General features: G+C 44.3%; 1 protein-coding gene across 4 annotated transcripts in view; it reads right to left on the bottom strand.

Annotated features, from left to right (window-relative positions):
- The window catches only part of LOC119651335 (octopamine receptor beta-2R), a 410,560-nt gene that overhangs the window by 185,884 nt on the left and 205,291 nt on the right, over nucleotides 1-19,385 (bottom strand). For all 4 annotated transcript variants that reach the window (XM_038054883.1, XM_038054882.1, XM_038054881.1 and 1 more), the window contains exon 4: nucleotides 16,550-16,618. The gene's annotated coding sequence lies outside the window, so the exon portion shown is untranslated. The remainder of the gene's footprint in view (nucleotides 1-16,549; nucleotides 16,619-19,385) is intronic.

Genomic DNA, 19,385 nt, shown 5'->3' with positions numbered 1-19,385 from the left:
CACAGGCCTCGGAGAAATGCTAGGGCGTCCACCTCAGTCGACGCGGCAGGACGGGCCCCGGTCCTGTCGAGAAATGGGCAAGGGTTCTTGACTCATGGACGGCGTCAGGACGTAAGCAAGTTAGTCCGCACACAACGAGCAAAACAAATACGTGTCTGCACGCTAAATGTTGGTACCCTAACTGGAAAGACCGAGGAACTCGCAACAGCCCTTCGGAAAAGGTGCATTGACATCTGCGCTCTGTAAGAAACCCGATGGTCTGGTGCCAAAAGCTGACTACAAACTTCTCTCTTTTGGTAACCCACACACTCAATATGGTGTTGGCATTGCCATCTCAGAGGGTTTCCGTGATGCCATTAAAGAAGTCGAACGATTTTATGATCGCCTGATGAAGCTCACCATTATATCAGCTGATCGCACTATTCACTTCTTCACCGCGTATGCACCACAGACAGGCCGACCTGATGCCGAGAAAGATGCCTTCTGGCAACTTCTCGATGAAAAGACTTGTCATGTGCCTGCTGACGATTACATAATCATTGCCGGCGACCTTACTGGTCATGTGGGTGAAAAGGCAGACGGTAGCAGGTGCCATGGGGGAAAGGGGTTCGGAGCGCGCAATGAAGGTGGCGAGCGTATAATCGATTTTGCGGACACCCATGATCTTGTACTTATGAATACATGGTTCATCAAACGATTGTCTCATCTTCCCACATTTTATAGTGGGAATAGTAAAACTGTGTCCGGATAGCTGAGTGGTTAGAGCGCAAGGCTGTCGTAGCGGAAGGTCGCGGTTCAAATCTCACTGGTGGCAGTGGAATTTGTATCGTGATTTGACGTCGGGTACCAGTCGACTCAGCTGTGAATGAGTACCTGAGTCAAATCAGGGTAATAATCTCGGGCGAGCGCAATGCTGACCACATTGCCTCCTAGTGTACCGTTACGGTCTTGAATGAAGTGCTCTAACACACTTCAAGGCCCTGATCCAACATGGATTGTTGCGCCAACGATTATTATTATTATTATTATAATAGTAAAACGCAAATCGACTATGTTCTCATGAGACGCCAACCTTTTACCACTGTCACTGATTGCAAAGTCGTTCCCTATGAGTCCATCGCACCTCAACATCGGCCGTTGATTGCCGTCCTGCGAATTAAGCCACCGATAAAACAGCGTGAGGAACGCACTGGCCCGCCGCGCATTAAATGGTGGCGATTTGGTGAGAAGAAACGGTCTCACTCATACGATTGCCAACCATTACGAATGTGGAAGAATCATGGAACCAAATGAAAGACACGATCCACAAAGCGGCCTCTGCAATCCTCGGGGTCACCAAGCCGGGTAAGCGGTACATCAACCGAAATACTTCGCGTTGGAATGATGATGTTGAAATGAAGGTCCGTGAAAAGAAACGCCTCTACTACAAATTTCTCGACAATAAAACGCAAATGCAAAGTTATAAGAATGCCAACCGGGAAGCAAAGAAAGCGGTCGCTGTCACCCGAGCGAACCATTTCAAAAATCTTTACGATAAACTGAACACTCGGGATGGCGAGAGAGATCTGTATCGACTTGCTAAAAGCTGTGATGAACGCACACAGGATATCGAACACTTCTGTTGTGTTAATGACAAGAACGGTACTTTGCTTACCAACCGTCGAGCCGCAACGGATAGATGGCGAGAATACTTCGAGCAGATTTCAACTGAAGAATTTGCTCATCCTCCACTTCCACAATCATTGCCGACATTTGGAGCAGTTCCACCAGTCAGCGCAACTGAAGTCAAGGAGGCAATAAAACAAATGAAATCGGGGAATGCAACAGGACCTGACGACATCGCATCTGAGCTCTGGAAAGCGAAGAGCTGGGACCCAACACTGTGGCTCAGTGAATTCTTTAACCGGGTTATTCAGGAAGGAAGAACACCATCTGACTGGCAAGAAAGTACCACTGTTCCAATATGGAAAAAGAAAGGTAGTCCAGCAGAATGTTCAAATTATCGTCCGACCTGGTTACTTTCCCATACCATGAAGATTTTTGAACGCATTCTTGACAACCGTATTCGCGAAACCGTTGAAATAACCGTGAATCAAGCCGGATTTATCAAGAACTGCGGAACTACTGACGCAATACACGCTGCGCGGTTACTCATGGAAAAACACTGTGAGAAGCATCGCCCTCTTTACATTGCCTTTCTGGATCTAGAGAAAGCGTTTGACCGTGTACCACACGAACTCATCTGGTATGCTTTACGACAACACTTCGTGCCAGAAGAACTCGTGCGCTGGGTTCAATTGCTCTACCACGATCCGAAAAGTAAAGTTCGAAGTATGGTGGGTGTATCAAAACCGCTTCGTGTCTCTGTTGGAGTTCATCAAGGAAGTGCCCTCTCACCACTCCTCTTTGTCCTTGTTATGGACACCGTCTCACGGGATATCCAACGTCCAGCGCCCTACACACTGCTTTATGCAGATGATGTTTTCCTAGCATCTGATAGCAAAAATGATCTCGAGCAACTTGTTCAAAAATGGAATGATCGCCTCATGCAACACGGTCTCAGATTGAATTTAAAAAAAACTGAATTTTTGACGACCGATCCCCATGAAACAGGCACAATCACTGTCAGCGGCAGTGATCTGCCCAGAACTGAGCGATTTAAATATCGGGTCGACGCTATCAGCCAATGGAGAGCTGCGTTATGAAATTGCTTCACGCATTAACGCAACCTGGATGCAGTGGCGTTCCACAACTGGTGTCTTTTGTGATCGACGTATCAACGAACGTCTCAAATCTAAAATTTACCGCAATGTCGTCCGTCCACTCGCTCTCTATGGTTATGAGTATTGGCCGACCATAAAAGACAATGAACGGCGTCTTGCGGTAATGGAGACGAAGATGCTACGTTGGACTAGTGGCGTCACACGTTTAGATCACATCCGAAATGAGGATATCCACGATCGTTATCGGGTTGCACCGATCGTGGAAAAGTTGCGAGAGAGGCGTCTTCGATGGTAACGTCACGCAATTCGTGCAAACGAGAATTCACTTGCCAAGATTGGTCTGAACATCGAAGTCGATGGTAAACGACCAAAAGGCAGACCTAAGCAACGGTGGCTTGATACGCTGGATGGGGATTTGAAAGCCTCGAGATTGCACCCAGATCAGGCATTCGATAGAGCCAAATGGCGAAGCCGATCACGACGAGCCGACCCCGCTTGTGAACGGGACAAAGGCTGAAGAAAAAGAAGAAGAAGAAGAGTTACATGATATCCTTTTCAGAAACCGGACGGAGGTTGAACTGCATTGACAGGAAGCGACGGCGATGGCGTCTACGTTTGGTTGCGGCATTATACCCCGTATAGATGTTTATAGCAACCATGTATTAATGAATAAAAAAGTAGTTTGCAACTACCCCTAAATGAAAACAAAACAATGGCTTATGACCAAGACCATAAAAATGACGCTTCACCCAAAACGGCATTTTATATGCTTAGGAAAGAGTTTTCAAAGGATGCGTGGCTGGTTAATAAAAATGCTACTCAGTATATTATGAACATGTAAATTTGCAGGAAGAGATCGTATCCCAGAATTTGTGTTAGGCAATGTAATGGTACTCGCTACAGCCGGAGTATACCAGCGCAAAAAATTTCCGTCCATAAGCGAGACACTCGCGTAGGAAATGTGTCGATAAGACCTGAGCCTGGAGGTCAAAGGTTCAATCTTTCTTCATTTGATTAACTTTTTGGGTGAAATTGGTTAACGGCCCAGCTTTCAATTTATTTTGATGACGGAATCAGAAAACTTACAAATCGCTAGATGAAACTCCTCTAGGCGAAACCGTTAGTCCTTTTTTGGTTTTTTTGATTACGCTTCAGTATTTGAGGGACTCTGTTCGCCAAGCAAGCGGATGATGTCCCCTACCTTCCGTCAAGGGCCATGTATCCAAGTTTCGACATACTCTGTCCAATTAAGCTTGATGCTCACTATTCTGAATTCAATCCGGAGACCAGAAGTTATCATTATGATCGCCTGCTGGAACCGCTTTAATGTAGCTTCATCCGTGCACTACAAATGGGTCCATTGTAAAGACCCTGTTTATTAGACTTTGGTTCCCACAGGCTATTTCACATTCTGGTACTCTGTCTCTCTAACGTTTCGTCATTCTTAGAGAAAACTTCAAATCAGCGACAAAGATGCCGTTTGCGCTTACGAATGTTCCCATACGAGGGACCGACTTTATGCAAATCTAATTCGCCGATTTAACTACCTCCTAATGTATCCCCACAAAAGTCGTGAAAATGGGCTCTAGTGTAAAATATGTCAAATCACCGTTGCCGATGAAACTGTTGTATTCAGTGAGGGTCTTATATACAGAGTCCGATTTGTAATATTAACTTCAGCAACGCTCTTAGACTCATTCCCTTCTTTCGCAGTACCCTGTACTGATAAAATGGATTGTGATGGCCAAACGGCCTTCTTGAGTGGCCAGAGACGACCAAGCGGGGAAACCTATCCCAAAAACCCAACAATATGGCGAAATTGTCAGTGAAGGTCTACCCGCAAATATTGAAACCCTATCGAAGTGCAACGTCGACACGTGCGTGCATGCCTCTGTGGGAATGTGGGGGGTCTTTTGAGAACTTCAATCCCTCACGTATCTTTCAACAGTCACGTGTCCTTTCCAATGCCCGGGCCCGCGGGGGCCTATCAAAGGAAAATAAAAAAAAAATGAGGGGTCGATCACGCGCTTGGAGTAATAAAACTTCGGTCCCGAGTGCCGCGATCGAAAAGGAAGATTCACCACGATTCGTGTCTTCGATCGATGTTTTCTCTACCTCAAATGTATTGTGAAGCGCAACCTTCGACCCCCCTCCCTCCGTAGACATCCTCAGGTTATTATGTTGGAGGACCCCGAATTTCGCGGAACTAGAAAGGAGGAGGGAAAAAGGAAGTCCTCAAATAAAAAGAATTAACTGAAATTAATGTTTGCCTATTCAGTTAAAACCATTCATAAAAATGCAGCAAAATAAATAATAAAATAGAATGATAAAAGAAATACAAATAAAATGATAAAACAAAATATATATATAATAGTAATAAAAATAAATAAATAAATAAAAATATAATAGATACGTAACAAAAGTAAATAATTAGTAATAAATAGGTAGTAAACAAAAAACAAGTCTGGACACCGGAAGCTGGGCCCTTCCGGTAAAAGGCTTTGTGTTATTACGGACGTAAATATTATGCTTACCCTAAACAAATAAACATTGCCTATTACGAAATACTATACGTGTACATGCACGTATATAAATTGATCGTACACATATTTTTGATACACAAAAGCATACACATGACATATACAGTACCTACATTGAATACCGCTAGATTAATGTACAAATATATCTATCTGAATTAGGCACTACCCCAAAGGTTCATTAGCATATAGGTACATATAAACACATACATATGTCTGTCTCGAGTAATGGTGTTCTGAGGTGGCGGGGTTGGAACCCTGTCGGCTGAACCAAAACCAAGTGGCCGAGGAGAACCTCCACGTGGTGGCACCGGCAAACACTGTATCGCATTGGCCGGCCGTGATGCAGTAGGCGAATGCTCCAAGGCTTAATTAGGGCGATCAGACCTGAGTCTGCATGGGGACTCATCTGAAGTGGCTTCGGCCACGAAACCTTACCAGGAGTATACTGGTACCATAGGAGCCGGGGTAGCCCCTGCACTCATATACTTCGGGAGAATTCCTGTCGTATATGAGTACAGCTCGCTTGTTTGCGGTTGGCCCCCTAGTGGGAGCTTCATGGGGGTTGTTGGTGATGTTCAAGCGAGAGGAGACCTTCGGGCCTCGGCGTGGTGTTGCGTTTCAACACGGGTGCCGTACTCCTTAGTTCGGTAGAGATTTAGGTAGGTCTTGCATCCACCAGTATGAATGCTAAGCCATGCACTGGCATCGACTGATACCGTTGTTGCTTGTCACAGCGGGGCTCTGATTGTGGTCCCAAAATCAATCCGTGTCTTAAGAAGACCGTAGGATTAAGTCTCCACTACAGGTACCTACGTTTAAAACCCAAGGACTTAACTGTCTCGAGTAATGAATATTGATATACAAATGATTAAAAACCTAAAACGAAATGTCTCCCCGCGACTCCCCATTCATATGAGTTCACTTTGTTGTGGTAGCGGGGAACTGAAATGACGTCATTTTAGAATGTATGAAATTAAAACAAAATAAAAAAGTTTCACCTTTTCTATAACTTTGTTAATTGATCTCCTTCAAACTCTCAGAGTAGCCTCATGTTATTGCTTATATCACTGCCAAATTTTGCACTTCTGGCATGAAGTTAAAGGGGATTTCCAGCTAAATTTAATAAATATTCTAATATACTATTATTAACGTTATTTGTCGGGGCGGGATTAATTTGGAGGACTCGTTTTCATTCAGATATACCACTGTAATTTTTTTGAGATTTTTCGGTTGGATAGGTTCTGAGAACTAGACCTGTTACACTTTATGGCGGTCATATTTTCAGTCCTTACTTGCCTACGCTTTACGCGATATAAAATATGGGGCCAGTTTCGAAAAGCACTAGTCGAGCCCTTTCATTTGAAACTGCACATGGCCATAGTCTATAAAAAAAATGGAGGCCCCCTGTCAAACGCAACACAAAATGGCGCCACTTGCTATATTTCTACCAAATTTCATGACAATGCGTTAACCGTTTCCGAATAAATCGGGTGTGTCAGACAGACAGACAAACAGACAGACTACTTGGAGTGGCGTGTCAGCGAGGAGTACACACACAGCGATCATCAGGCTATCATCTTTCAAACCTCGCAAAGGAATAATTTGAAGCCATTAACACGAATAACGATGAGCTGGGTAACTAAGAAATTCGACGCAGAAATGTTCAAGGAGGTACTTCTGGAAGATACATTGCTATCGGGAAGCGCACAAAACAAAGTTTCACAGGTCGTGGAAAAATTGCAGCGGGCATGCGATGCCTCTATGCCTCGTAGCACTTTCCGAAGATGAAATCCTAATTTTTGGTGGAATTCCGAAATTGAGGAATGCCGGAAAAAGTGTTTCAAAGCTAGGAGACGCTCCCAGCGCAGAAGAAACCGACCTGAGTTCGAGGAGCTACATGTGCAATATAAAAATGCGAGGAAAAAATTGCAAGTAGCTATCGCAAGGAGCAAATCCGAACATTTCAAGCGGATGTGTACTGAAGCTGATTCTGACCCATAGGGTGGCGCATATAGGTCAGTGATGTCATCACTAAAAGGCGAGCGCTCCCCACCGATTACTTGCCCAGAGTTGTTGCAGAATATAGTGAACACTATATTCCCAGTGGATCTGAATGGTACAAGTCTGCCTGCAGTACATTTAAATCCCGACGAAGTTCCGATAGTGGTAAATGAGGAGGTTCTAGACGCAGCAAAAAGATTGATTGAAAAAAAGAATCCAGGACCGGATGGAATCCCTAACATTGCCCTGAAGGTAGCAGCCAGGACAGCACCAGGTATGTTTGCCCAAGTTTTCACGGTATGCCTTAGGGAAGGAGAATTCCCCGAGCAATGGAAGGTACAAAAGCTAATACTCATTCCGAAGGCAGGTAAACCATTGGGTGACCCCTCCTCTTATAGGCCGATATGTCTGGTCAATACCATTGGCAAACTATTTGAACGAGTAATATATAACAGACTGCTCGCTGTTGCAGAAAAGGAAGGAGGCCTTTCCGACAAACAATTCGGATTTCGTAAGGCAAAATCAACTGTCGACGCAATCAGCACGCTGACTGGCTTGGCTCAGGCTGCAATAGAAGAAGGAAAAAGCTGCGCAGTAATAACCCTCGACGTAAAAAATGCGTTCAATAGTGCAAAATGGAACTTGACAAGATACAAGCCCCGAAGTACATTGTACACATTGTAGTCGAGTTTCTCCTTGGGAGAAGACTTTACTGCGACTCGGACGATGGGCTAAAATATTCCCGACAACTTGCGGAGTGCCACAGGGTTCTGTCCTGGGTCCCTTGCTGTGGCTGGTTATGTACGATGGAGTGTTGACGCTACGCCTACCGGACAACGTGACAACTATTGGCTTCGCCGATGATATCGGAATAACGGTGGTTGCAAAGCACCAAGACGAGATCGAGATCTATGCAAATGAAGCGATATGGGAGATCAATTCCTGGTTGAGAAATTCTGGCTTTTCACTTGCCGAGCATAAAGCAGAAGTAGTTCTCATTAGCAAGAGAAGAAAGAACACAACTGTGAAAATCAAAGTTGGTGGAAAAGCAATTTACTCCCAAGCATCGCTCAAATACTTGGGAGTAATTATTGACAGAAGACTCAACTTCAAAAGACACATTGAGTACGCCGCAACTAAAGCGTCTTCCATCGCTACAACGATCTCGAGGATACTACCGAACATTGGTGGGCCAAGACAAAGTCGACGTCTTCTGCTCTCCAGGGTAGTCAGCTCCGTGCTACTCTACGCAGCTCCAGCTTGGGCAACTGCTCTGAATAACAAAGTGAACTGCCGAAAATTGGGAATGGCGTATCGGTTAAGTGCACTCCGGGTATGCAGTGCATATCGGACAACATCAGGAGAAGCGGCATATGTACTAGCAGGGATGCTCCCCATAGACATCTTGGCGAAGGAAAGTCGGCGACTCTACGACAAAACGTATGCAGCTGGAGAGTCTAGCGCATTTCGACGGCAGCTGGCACGGTGGGAATCTATCGAACGGTGGCAACAGCGATGGGACGAGTCCCAAACTGGTCGTTGGACATACCACATCATTCCGGATATTCGGAGATGGTTTGAACGAAACCATGGGGAATTAAGCCACGAGTTAACACAATTATTGAGTGGACATGGAGGTTATCGTGCTTACTTACATCGATTTGGTCACGACGAATCACCAAAGGGTAGTATAGGTCCCGGGGCGAAACGTGGATTGGTACCCACGATGGAGCATAAAACCTGGGAAATGCCTGCTGAACCAACACCAACAGCTCTACTACCAAACCCTATCTCCACCTCCACGTGGTGACCGCTGGGAGCTCTTTCTTGACGAAAAGCTGCAGACGGAGAAGGATGAAGGCGAGTCTCCCGCGCCTAAAAAACGGGACAAATTGTACCAACTGGTCCTCCAGGTTGAGGGTTGGGTAGGGCTGACAACCCTACACGGAAAACAACCTGTTACGAAGCCACGACAGGAGCCTCGTATAGGACGGATGTTAAAACGACGGACCCGGCAACGACAAAGGAACAACGATTTGCGCATTTTCTCATGGAACGTGCGCTCCCTGTACAGAGATGAAGCTGATAAGCAGCTAGCCGATACCCTGTCCCAATATAGGGCTGATGTAACAGCGTTGCAAGAGATGCGATGGACAGGGACCGGTTTCCTGGAGAAGAGCCACTACACCATATATTATAGCGGCCATCCAGTAAACCATGTGCTCGGAGTAGGTTTCTTAGTCAGCCAAAAAATGAAACCTGCTGTTATCGGCTTTGAAAGTATAAGCGAACGGCTATGCACTCTGCGCTTGCGAGGCAAGTTTAGAAATATAAGCCTCATAAACGTTCACGCCCCTACAGAGGAGACTGCAGAGTCGGAGAAGGATACCTTCTACGAGGCAGTAGAAAGAACCCTCGAAGCCTGTCCCAGATATGATATCAAAATCATACTTGGGGATTTTAACAGCCAAGTAGGGAAGGAGCCCGTATTCAGGCGATACATTGGCTCCCATAGCTTACACGAAAAAACAAATGATAACGGACTGCGGACTATTCAATTAGCAGGGTCACACGAAATGGTTGTTGGAAGTACCTGGTTTGCGCGGAAAGCGGTCCACAAACATACGTGGGCCTCTCCAGACGGGACCACTTTCAACCAAATTGACCACGTGTTGATCGAACGCCGCCACCTCTCAGCCTTGATGAATATCAGAACATATAGGGGGGCCAATATAGACTCGGATCACTATCTCGTTGGCATGGTGCTCCGAGCTCGAATAACAATACCACCTAGAATCCCCTCTGACAATCAGGTGAGAGTGAACACTGAAGCCATCCACAACACAACCCTCCGCGACACCTATAAGAGGGAAATGGATGCCGCAATAACCGCAGTCAATAGAGGACCTGGAGATGAAGCATCAATTAATGATCTTCACAACCACCTGAAGAACGTTATCATGGATACGGCCACAAATATACTTGGCCCCAGCCGCAAAAGGAGTCGGAACGGCAGGTTTGACGATGAATGTAAGCTAGCAACGGAACGGAAGAATGCCGCATACCGAGTAATGTTGCATTCTCAAAGAACGCGGGCACGCGCAGAGACTTATCACGAACTCCGTCGAGCGGAGAAGCGACTTCACAGACGGAAAAAGGAAGCCTGGGAGAACCAACAAGTCTGTGAACTAGAAAAGTACAGGGAGCAACCGCACCAGGCGCGGAAGTTTTACCAACAAGTCAGCAGGATGAAGCCTTATACACCTCGATGCTCATCCTGCCGAGACAAAGAGGGAAATCTGATTTCCGACAGAATGGGCATATTAGAGCGATGGGTTGAGTACTTCGATGAGCTACTGAACAACCAGAACATCGGCGAGTTGGAGGTCCCGCCAACTGAAGACGACGGACAAATACTGCCACCACCAAGTTTAGGAGAAACAGTCCGTGCAATTCATCGGCTAAAAAATCATAAGTCGCCAGGAGCCGATGGAATTACAGCCGAATTGGTTAAATATGGAGGCGACCAGTTACACCAAGTGGTTCATCAACTTGTGCTCAAGGTATGGGACAGCGAATCAATGCCTGACGATTGGCAGCGAGGCATAATCTGTCTCATACATAAAAAGGGAGATATCACACAGTGCAGCAATTATAGAACTATCACGTTGCTGAGTACCATCTATAAGATATTCTTCGCTATCTTGCTAGGCCGGATAGCCCCATACGCCCAGAACATCATTGGGCTATACCAAAGAGGCTTCGCTCCAGGCAAATCAGCAACAGATCAGATTTTCTCTCTGCGGCAGGCGATGGAAAAACTGTTGGAATATGGACAACAGTTGCACCATCTGTTCATCGACTTTAAAGCCGCCTATGATAGCATAGCCAGGGTAAAACTGTACACGGCCATGAGAGAATTCGGTATCCCGACGAAATTAATAAGACTGACTAGGCTGACCCTGACCAATGTGCGAGGCCAGATAAAAGCAGCAGGATCACTCTCAAGACCATTCGACATCAACAACGGTCTACGACAAGGGGATGCGCTATCATGCGTCCTCTTTAACCTGGCCCTCGAGAAAGTGATCCGTGATGCTGAGGTGAATGCAAGAGGTACGATCCTCTTCAAGTCCACCCAACCACTGGCCTATGCTGACGATATCGACATCATGGGAAGAACCACCCGAGACGTTCAAACTGCCTTCATCCAGATCGAGCAGGCGGCGCGAGATCTTGGGCTGCACATCAGTGAAGGCAAGACAAAATACATGGTGGCAACGTCAGCACCGAAGACGAATCAACCAACAACATCAAACCGCACTGGTCAAACACAAGCACGAACAAGAATAAGGATAGGGGAATACAACTTTGAGACCGTTGACAATTTCTCCTATCTAGGGTCGAAAATCACAACCGATAACAACTACGATGATGAAATCCGCGCACGGTTGTTGTCATCCAACAGAGCCTACTTCAGCTTACAAAGACTGTTCCGCTCGAAACGTCTCACCATAGGGTCAAAGCTCTTACTGTACAAGACTATGATCTTGCCAGTCCTCATGTATTCCTCGGAAACTTGGGTTCTTAGCAAGAAAAATTGCGAACTCTTGGCCGCGTTCGAGAGAAGAATCCTCCGAAGAATTTTTGGCCCCCTACATGAGGATGGACGATTCCGTAGCCTACACAATGACGAAATCTATGAGCGATACCATGACCGTCCGGTTGTGGATAAAATCCGGCTCAATAGGTTACGGTGGGCGGATCACTTAATCCGTATGGATGAGGATGATCCCACTCGGAAAGTCTATAAGGGCAATATCTATGGTAGGAAAAGAAGACGAGGCAGACCCTGCCTAAGATGGAGCGATGGCGTGGGCCAGGACGCCAGACAGCTTTTAGGGATATCGAATTGGTGGACCTCGGCGCAAAACCGGGATGTCTGGAGTTCCTTATTAAGGCAGGCCTAGACCGGATACCGGTTGTTGCGCCGTTGATGATGATGAATCACCATGCTGCCCAAGATGTGGTAACGTGGCTGAGAATGCGGAGCATTTCATATTTGATTGCCCCAGGTTCACCGCGCACCGAACAAGAATGGAAGCGGTCGCAGACAGGCGTTTAACACCCGAAAACATTGTAGAGTTTATGCTGGAGTCAACGGATGCCTGGAACCAGGTTGTAAGGGAACTGCAAGCTATTCACCAACAGCTTAGGCAGGAAGAACTACGACGAAAACAAGGAAGGGAGAGAACCATAATGAGCCGCAGCTAAAAGCTGATCCAGCCCCGCGATGCAATACTTGATAGGAGTTCCGTTAGGAGAGTGGAATGAGAAGGAGGTGGTTTTAGTGAGTAGAAGTCTCACATAACTGCGTGGCAGGAGCCAGCAGTAGGTTTTGAACCTTTCCACCTTCCAACGCCGAAAAAAAAAAAAGACAGACAGACAGACAGACGGATGGACAGACAGACATCGAATCGATTCTAATAAGGGTTAGTTTCACACAAAAAGTTAAAAATAAGAACGTGAAAAGTACCAAAATAGTAGATAAAATAATAATATGAATTAAAATATTAAAAGCCAAAATAAAAGGATAAAATTCGAAATAACAGTGGAAAAAGATAGAACAAAAAATAAAATATTCCTCACCCAGAGCTGCAGGATCAGCGAACATTAAATCGCGACACTGCTTATTCGCTGAACATGGCCTTGGACTTACAAATTCATTCGGGCTCGACGACAACAACAATTCCCCATGTCTCGTTCAGAAATAAAAGACTAGAGCATGCACTCAACAGCACGGTGATGCGAACACCACAACAACGTTCCAAAATCAAAGTAAAGGAGGTGCAAGTACAGTTGCCCCATTCAATATTGGCTTGCACCATTTAGACATTAAAATAAAATTTGAAATTGTTTAAATGTAAATAAATTCTTGGCATTAGAGGAACGCGACAGTTGTTAGGTTTTCCTGTAATGTTGAAGTTGAAAGTTAAAATTGGAAATTGAAAGGAGTGAATCGGGAAAGATAAGCGTTGTTAGGACGGGAGAAAACGAAGCATTATTGGATTCCAATAATGCATTCCATTTATTATTAAATGCATTCTCCCGGATCTCTGGACAAGGGAAAGAAAATTTTGTTTATGCCGAAAAGCAGCTTCTTTTTTTCTAAATTTTCTGGCAGAGGCGAAAAGGAAACACTGACATACAGAATTTAGCCTGTATTCTTCCTCATTGGTGAATGAATTTTCCTTCCGACGGCAACAGTCGAGATCGTGGAAATTATGGCCACACCCTAGAATGAAAAATTTCCAGTACACCAACCAAAAGGCTGAGAACAAGATAGGTAGAGACAGTTGACGTTGACGATAAAATCCTATTAAGTGTAAGGACGCAATGATGTTTCAAAATAAAAAAAAACCTTGCCGACACCGCTTCAAATGATCAATAGTTCCGTCACCAATTTGTTGGGTAATTTCGCGACTTTATTCGTCTTTTTCCCAGATGCAGACTTTCGAATATATTGGGTTGAATTTGTCATCAGTTGACATTCAACCCTTTTTGAAACAGGAAAACAGGAAGCTCCACTTTTCGCGGTAGTTTCGTCCTTGCACGCGGTTTGAAACATGCTGGGGTTTTATGTTGTATTTTTCTGGAAAGAGATGCAAAACTTTTCTTCCCGATACTCATCGGCGTCTGCAGAAAGGAGTAGCACACAAAGTCGGTTCTATAAAAGCCGGCTAAACGTCAGCTCAAATGTAATTTTTTTAAAATTTTAAAACAATTGGCAACCTATTCGCAACCAATCGTACACGAATTTTACAATATGTGCATATCATCATCTCCGTACATATATTATACTTTACCTTTGAAGCTTAACATCACAGCAAATCAACCATGTCCGACCAATGGACGGACAAATTCAAAAAAAAGTACAATTTTGATAAATTGCAAGCAAATATCAAATAATTAGCAACACCTAACATTCATATTGGTGACTGGATACACATATTGTACCTTTTAGCTATGCTATATGCATGTCATCCAAAAATACGTAAGCCGCCCGAAAGAAAGCAGCTTTTTGACTGAAGATGATGGAAAGCAGAAAAATAAAGTGTAATCATAATAAAGCATTTAGTAGAAAACGGAAGGGAAGTATTAACGTCATATTTCAAGCTTTCAAACAAAGTTAATATGTCTTGACAGTTTGATGAAATCTTTTTCACTTAAGCTAGACAGAGTCTTGTAAATCGTAAATCAAACATCTGATCCCCGCCCTCTGTCAGAGTTCCCCCGTTTCTATATAAAAATACACATACAGTGAGACTCTGTTTATTTCTTGATAATTTTTCTAAACGGAGCAATAACTCTCCTTTCTCCGTCACATACGACAGCAGTTTCAAGACTTTCTCCCATCCTGACATTTGTTACAGGACTGCTCCGAAAGTGGCTCGTGACTCGCTTTAGCTGCTATCTAAACCCTCAATCGTAGCAAGGAAGAAAAATCTATCCCCGCCTCGACACTACAAGCATTGGGCGAAAATGAAAAGAGGATTTCAAGGAAGTAAATTCCAAGCACACTGCACCATGACAGATAAGAGGGAGATTTACCGCACTAAATTAAAGTACGGACAGCGTTCTTCCCACACGGCTCTTACACGAGGACTCCATAAAGACAAAATAACCACGAAAACCGTGACCACTAAACCGTTTCCGGCCCTCGTCAGATTTGCACGTTATAAATCAATAACATTAACCATTTTGACGACTTTAATGCCATTTACGAAGCTATCATCACGGAATAAAATCCCCGCCGTGAAGGACAAAATCAAGGATACCGGCGCGGACCCAGGCCTCGAAAGCAAGTCAATTTAAAATTCCTTCGCCCTTAATTCCATAAACTCTGATAATAGTATCTCTTGGCGTCGCGCTTAAGGTGACATGGGATACGGAAAGCGAAAATCCGAAAGGAAGCGCAATACTGAGTGCGGGAATAAGCAATGGAGCGTTGTGGTGACTTGCGAAATCGTAGCATCGACAGCCGGTGGAGGCTGAGGAAAGACGGAGCTCGCCGCTTACCACTCAATGTCACGGTGGATTCAAATGTTATAAATAGTAGCGAAAGGCCCACCACCGCCTGCCGCCCGCTTGTCTTCTCAGTCCACGGGTGGAAATAACTTTGCCCACTTCAGCAGGCGTCCATAAATAATTAGCGACGATATTTTGCAGCGATGACAAAATATTTTTGAATTGCCCACCGCCGACTGTAGAATTTCGATGGAAATGTGCCAGGTTTTACGCCAGGATAACGAGCTACCCCGGGCCTAGACGTTGTTTTACTGGATTCAGGCGGCAAAATTTGAATAAATCCAAACAACCCCCGACGACCCACAAGCCTAGCCTACTGCAATTTGAATAGGCAGCAGAAACAATGGGCTTCCGAAAGTATTGTTCCACTTGGCCCTGTTGTTGCTGTTGTCCGCGAAACGAAACACAAATAGCAATTTCCATAGTGCCCTCCGCCAATTGACCTCTCGAGGGGTGCGATGCTTGCGTTCTGCTCAGCCGTAGAGAATGTTCGGCGAGAACAAAAGGGCACAGTCAAGCGTCACATCCAGCCCAAATTATTATTGTGGTCGCTTCCACTCCATTTTATTCGATAAATTTGCCACACTCGAAAACCACGGCGGCGTCGAAAATGAATTTAATCTTGGAGCTTTGGGGGTCTATTAAAATTTGATTTGGTGATTTCGCGTTAGTCGCTTGGAGCGCCAACGTTCAATGATTCAGTTCTAATTATAGGCGATCTGACCTAAAGTTGACAAATTTATATAAAAAAATATATATGGAAGCACACATCAGCACGTATGTACATATGCACGTTCTTGAGCACGGCCGCTCTTGATTGCCACGGCTAAATTAGAAATGTGGACCACAAATTCGTCCACGGGGCGGATGTTCAGATACAATCACTACGGTTGCGACCAGATGATTTTCGGCGAAGTTTTTGATAAGAACTGCTTTTGCAGGAATTTATCGCAGGAAGAGGGGGCCTTCATGCAATTCATGATTCTAGCACTTCAAGGGAGATTCTGAATAATATAAATACTTCGTAGCTCGTTTACCACGTGCAGCTAGAATTAGAGGGTGAGCCATTTTCAGATTCTCCCCAAAAATAGATGAGAGATTTTTAAATAGCAAACAAGTCGTCCACAACAACACACAAAATAAATATTCCTGAACATTTCGTCCCTGATGTAAAAACTTATGTAATAGGGCACTTACCTCTGTTTTTGAGCAGTTGTTTGAAAAAATTGTAACGTAACAGACAAATGTACCGAATTCCTCCGTTCCCTGTAAGGAAAAAGGAAAACATCATTCAGGCATTCTATGCTAAAAGGATACTTGAGTGAACTACATCTAGTCAAAGTGAAATTTCAGTCGGATTAGACCGATATAAGGAAGTTGTGTGCACGTAAATTCTTCAACTTCACCAATGCCCAACAATATTCAAACCGAAAACCATATTCCGTCTTACGCACCTTTACTGTGTAAATCATAATTTCCTATGTTGAGTTTAACCCTATTTTGTCACGCTGGAAATTTTGGACCCCCCAAACAGTACCTCCTTTTTTAAAATAAGTCTGTCGCGCTATCCTTTTTTACTCCGAGATACCTTCTATATCTTTTAGCAGAAAGCGAGGCTTGGGGGCCATCAGTGCATGTCTAGCACGTGATGAAAATAGACCCTCAAAAGTTGTTGAGTGAAGTTCGCAGAATTGTTCGGTTAAAAATTAAAGAAAAAAAATGGTTTTTTTTACTTACTTAGAACAACTTTTTAAAACATAAGTATTAAATTTTAAATCTGAAGACTTTTTCTATTTAGCGTTTTTATCTATTTTAAGTTTTCATATGTAGATGGCATATAGGCCACGTTTACTTTAGAGATCTCTCTTTGCAGAAAGGCGAGCCTGTGGCTGTGGATGAAGGGCATCAGATGATGCGTGTAATAATGTCTCTGAGGAAGAAGAATTTTTTGACTATAAAATGTAACGATCCAGAGACCGAGATAGAGGTAGACAACGCAGCCACTCGCCTAACTAATGGACACGTAATGGATCTGTATCGCTGAGAGGAGAAAGAGAGAAAGTCAGTTTGCCTTGAAGATTACACTTAGAAAACCGGCTCTGTGCATCAGGTATAAACAGTTTTCTTAATCCTTTATCTAAGAACATTTAGGTGCACAATAGTTCCATTTATACGCTGAATACACCCGATATTCATTGTGATACTGGCATTTTATCTCCACGTGCTATAACTTTGTAGTAATAATGTAGTTGTAATAATAGTAGGATTTCTAGCAAGTATGACGCTACATATAAAAACCCATATTGCTGCAAAACTTTCTGGATCTAGAATGAATTCAAGGGCGTTTCACAGTCTTTTCTTTTTCTTTAGCCTTTGTTTCGTTCATATCCGAGGTCGGCTATTCGTGATCGGTTACACCATTTGGTTTTACGTACCAAAGGCCTCTTCCGGCTGCAGTCGCGAGGGTTTCAAAGCACCATTCAGCGTATCAAGCCACCATTGCTTTGTTACCAACGACTTCGATATTCAGACGAATCTTGGCAAACGCGAGAAGCCATTTTATAAGCCAGTTCTCCATTGGCTGATAGCATTCACCCGAAATATTCAAATCGTTCAGTTCTGGGCAGGTCACTGCCGCTAAAAGTGATATTGCCGGTCGTCAAAAATTCAGGTTTATTCAGATTCAATCTGAGACAGTGTTGCATGGGGCGATCATTCCATTTTTAGACAAGTTGCTCGAGATAATTTTGCTATTGGACGCTAGGAAAACATCATCTGCAGAAGGTAGTATATAAGGCGTCCCATTTGACATTGTCCAAAATAAGAACAAAGTGAAGTCCTGAGAGGGCGCTATCTTAATGAATACCGGCAGGGACACGAAGCGGTTTTGGTACAGCCGCCACACTTCGAACTTTACTTTTCGGAGCATTGTAGATCAATTGAACACAGCGCACGAGTTCCTCTGGTATTAGGTGTTTTCGTAGATGAGTTCGGCACACGGTCAAACGCTTTCTCCAGGCCCAGAAGTGCAACGTAAAGACAAAAATGCTTTTCATGGTGTTTCTCTATGAGGAACCGCGTAGCATGACTTGCATCAGTAGTTCCGCAGTTTTTGACAAACCCCACTTAATTCAGAGTTATTTGAACGATTTCGCGAATACGGTTGCCGAAAGTGGGGGGGGGGGAGGTATAAAAAAGAATATATAATATAAATAGAATATACTAATATACAAAAGTATCAAAACCGCTTCGTCTCTCTGTTGGTGTTCATCAAGGAAGCACCCTCTCACCAATCTCTTTGTGCTTGTTATGAACACCATCACACGAGAGATCCAACGCTTTCTGCAGATGATGTTTTCCTAGCATCTAATAGCAAAAATGATCTCGAGCAACTTGTCCAAAAATGCCCATGAAACATGCACAATCATTGTCAACCGCAGTGACCTGCCCAGAACGGAGCGATTTAAATATCTCGGGTCAATAGAGAACTGCGCTATGAAATTGCTTCACGCATTAAAGCAAGCCTGGATGAAGTGGCGTTCCACAACTGGTGTTCTCTGTGATCGACGTATCAACGAACATCTCAAATTTAAAATTTACCGGAATGTCGTCCGTCCTGTCGCTCTCTATTGTTCGATGGTAAACGACCCGGCCCGGATGGCCGGCCTAAACAAGGTGGCTTGATACACTGGATGTGGATTTAAAATCCTCGAGATTGCATCCAGATCAGGCATTTTATAAGCCCAAATGGCGAGGCCGATCACGATGAGCCGACCCCGCTTGGCTGAAGGAAGAGAAGAATATACTATGATTACCTGTATTTGTATAGACACCGTAACGCAGAGTATTTCGGAACCTACCATACCATATGCACGCATCACTATAGTTTTTTCGACTTTTCCATTGAGTAATTTCTCAGAAAGCGTCCTTAAAGTAATTAATTCATTTCGGACCCACAAAGTCTTCTCCTTTGCAGCCAATCATCGTAAAGTACTGACCTAGACTTTTCATTCGATACTCTACATGGTTATAT

The sequence above is a fragment of the Hermetia illucens genome, chromosome 3 (assembly GCF_905115235.1).
Source record: "Hermetia illucens chromosome 3, iHerIll2.2.curated.20191125, whole genome shotgun sequence".
Classification (NCBI taxonomy): domain Eukaryota; kingdom Metazoa; phylum Arthropoda; class Insecta; order Diptera; family Stratiomyidae; genus Hermetia; species Hermetia illucens.
Note: the sequence above shows the minus strand (reverse complement) of the source record. Positions and strands in the feature narration are given on the sequence as shown.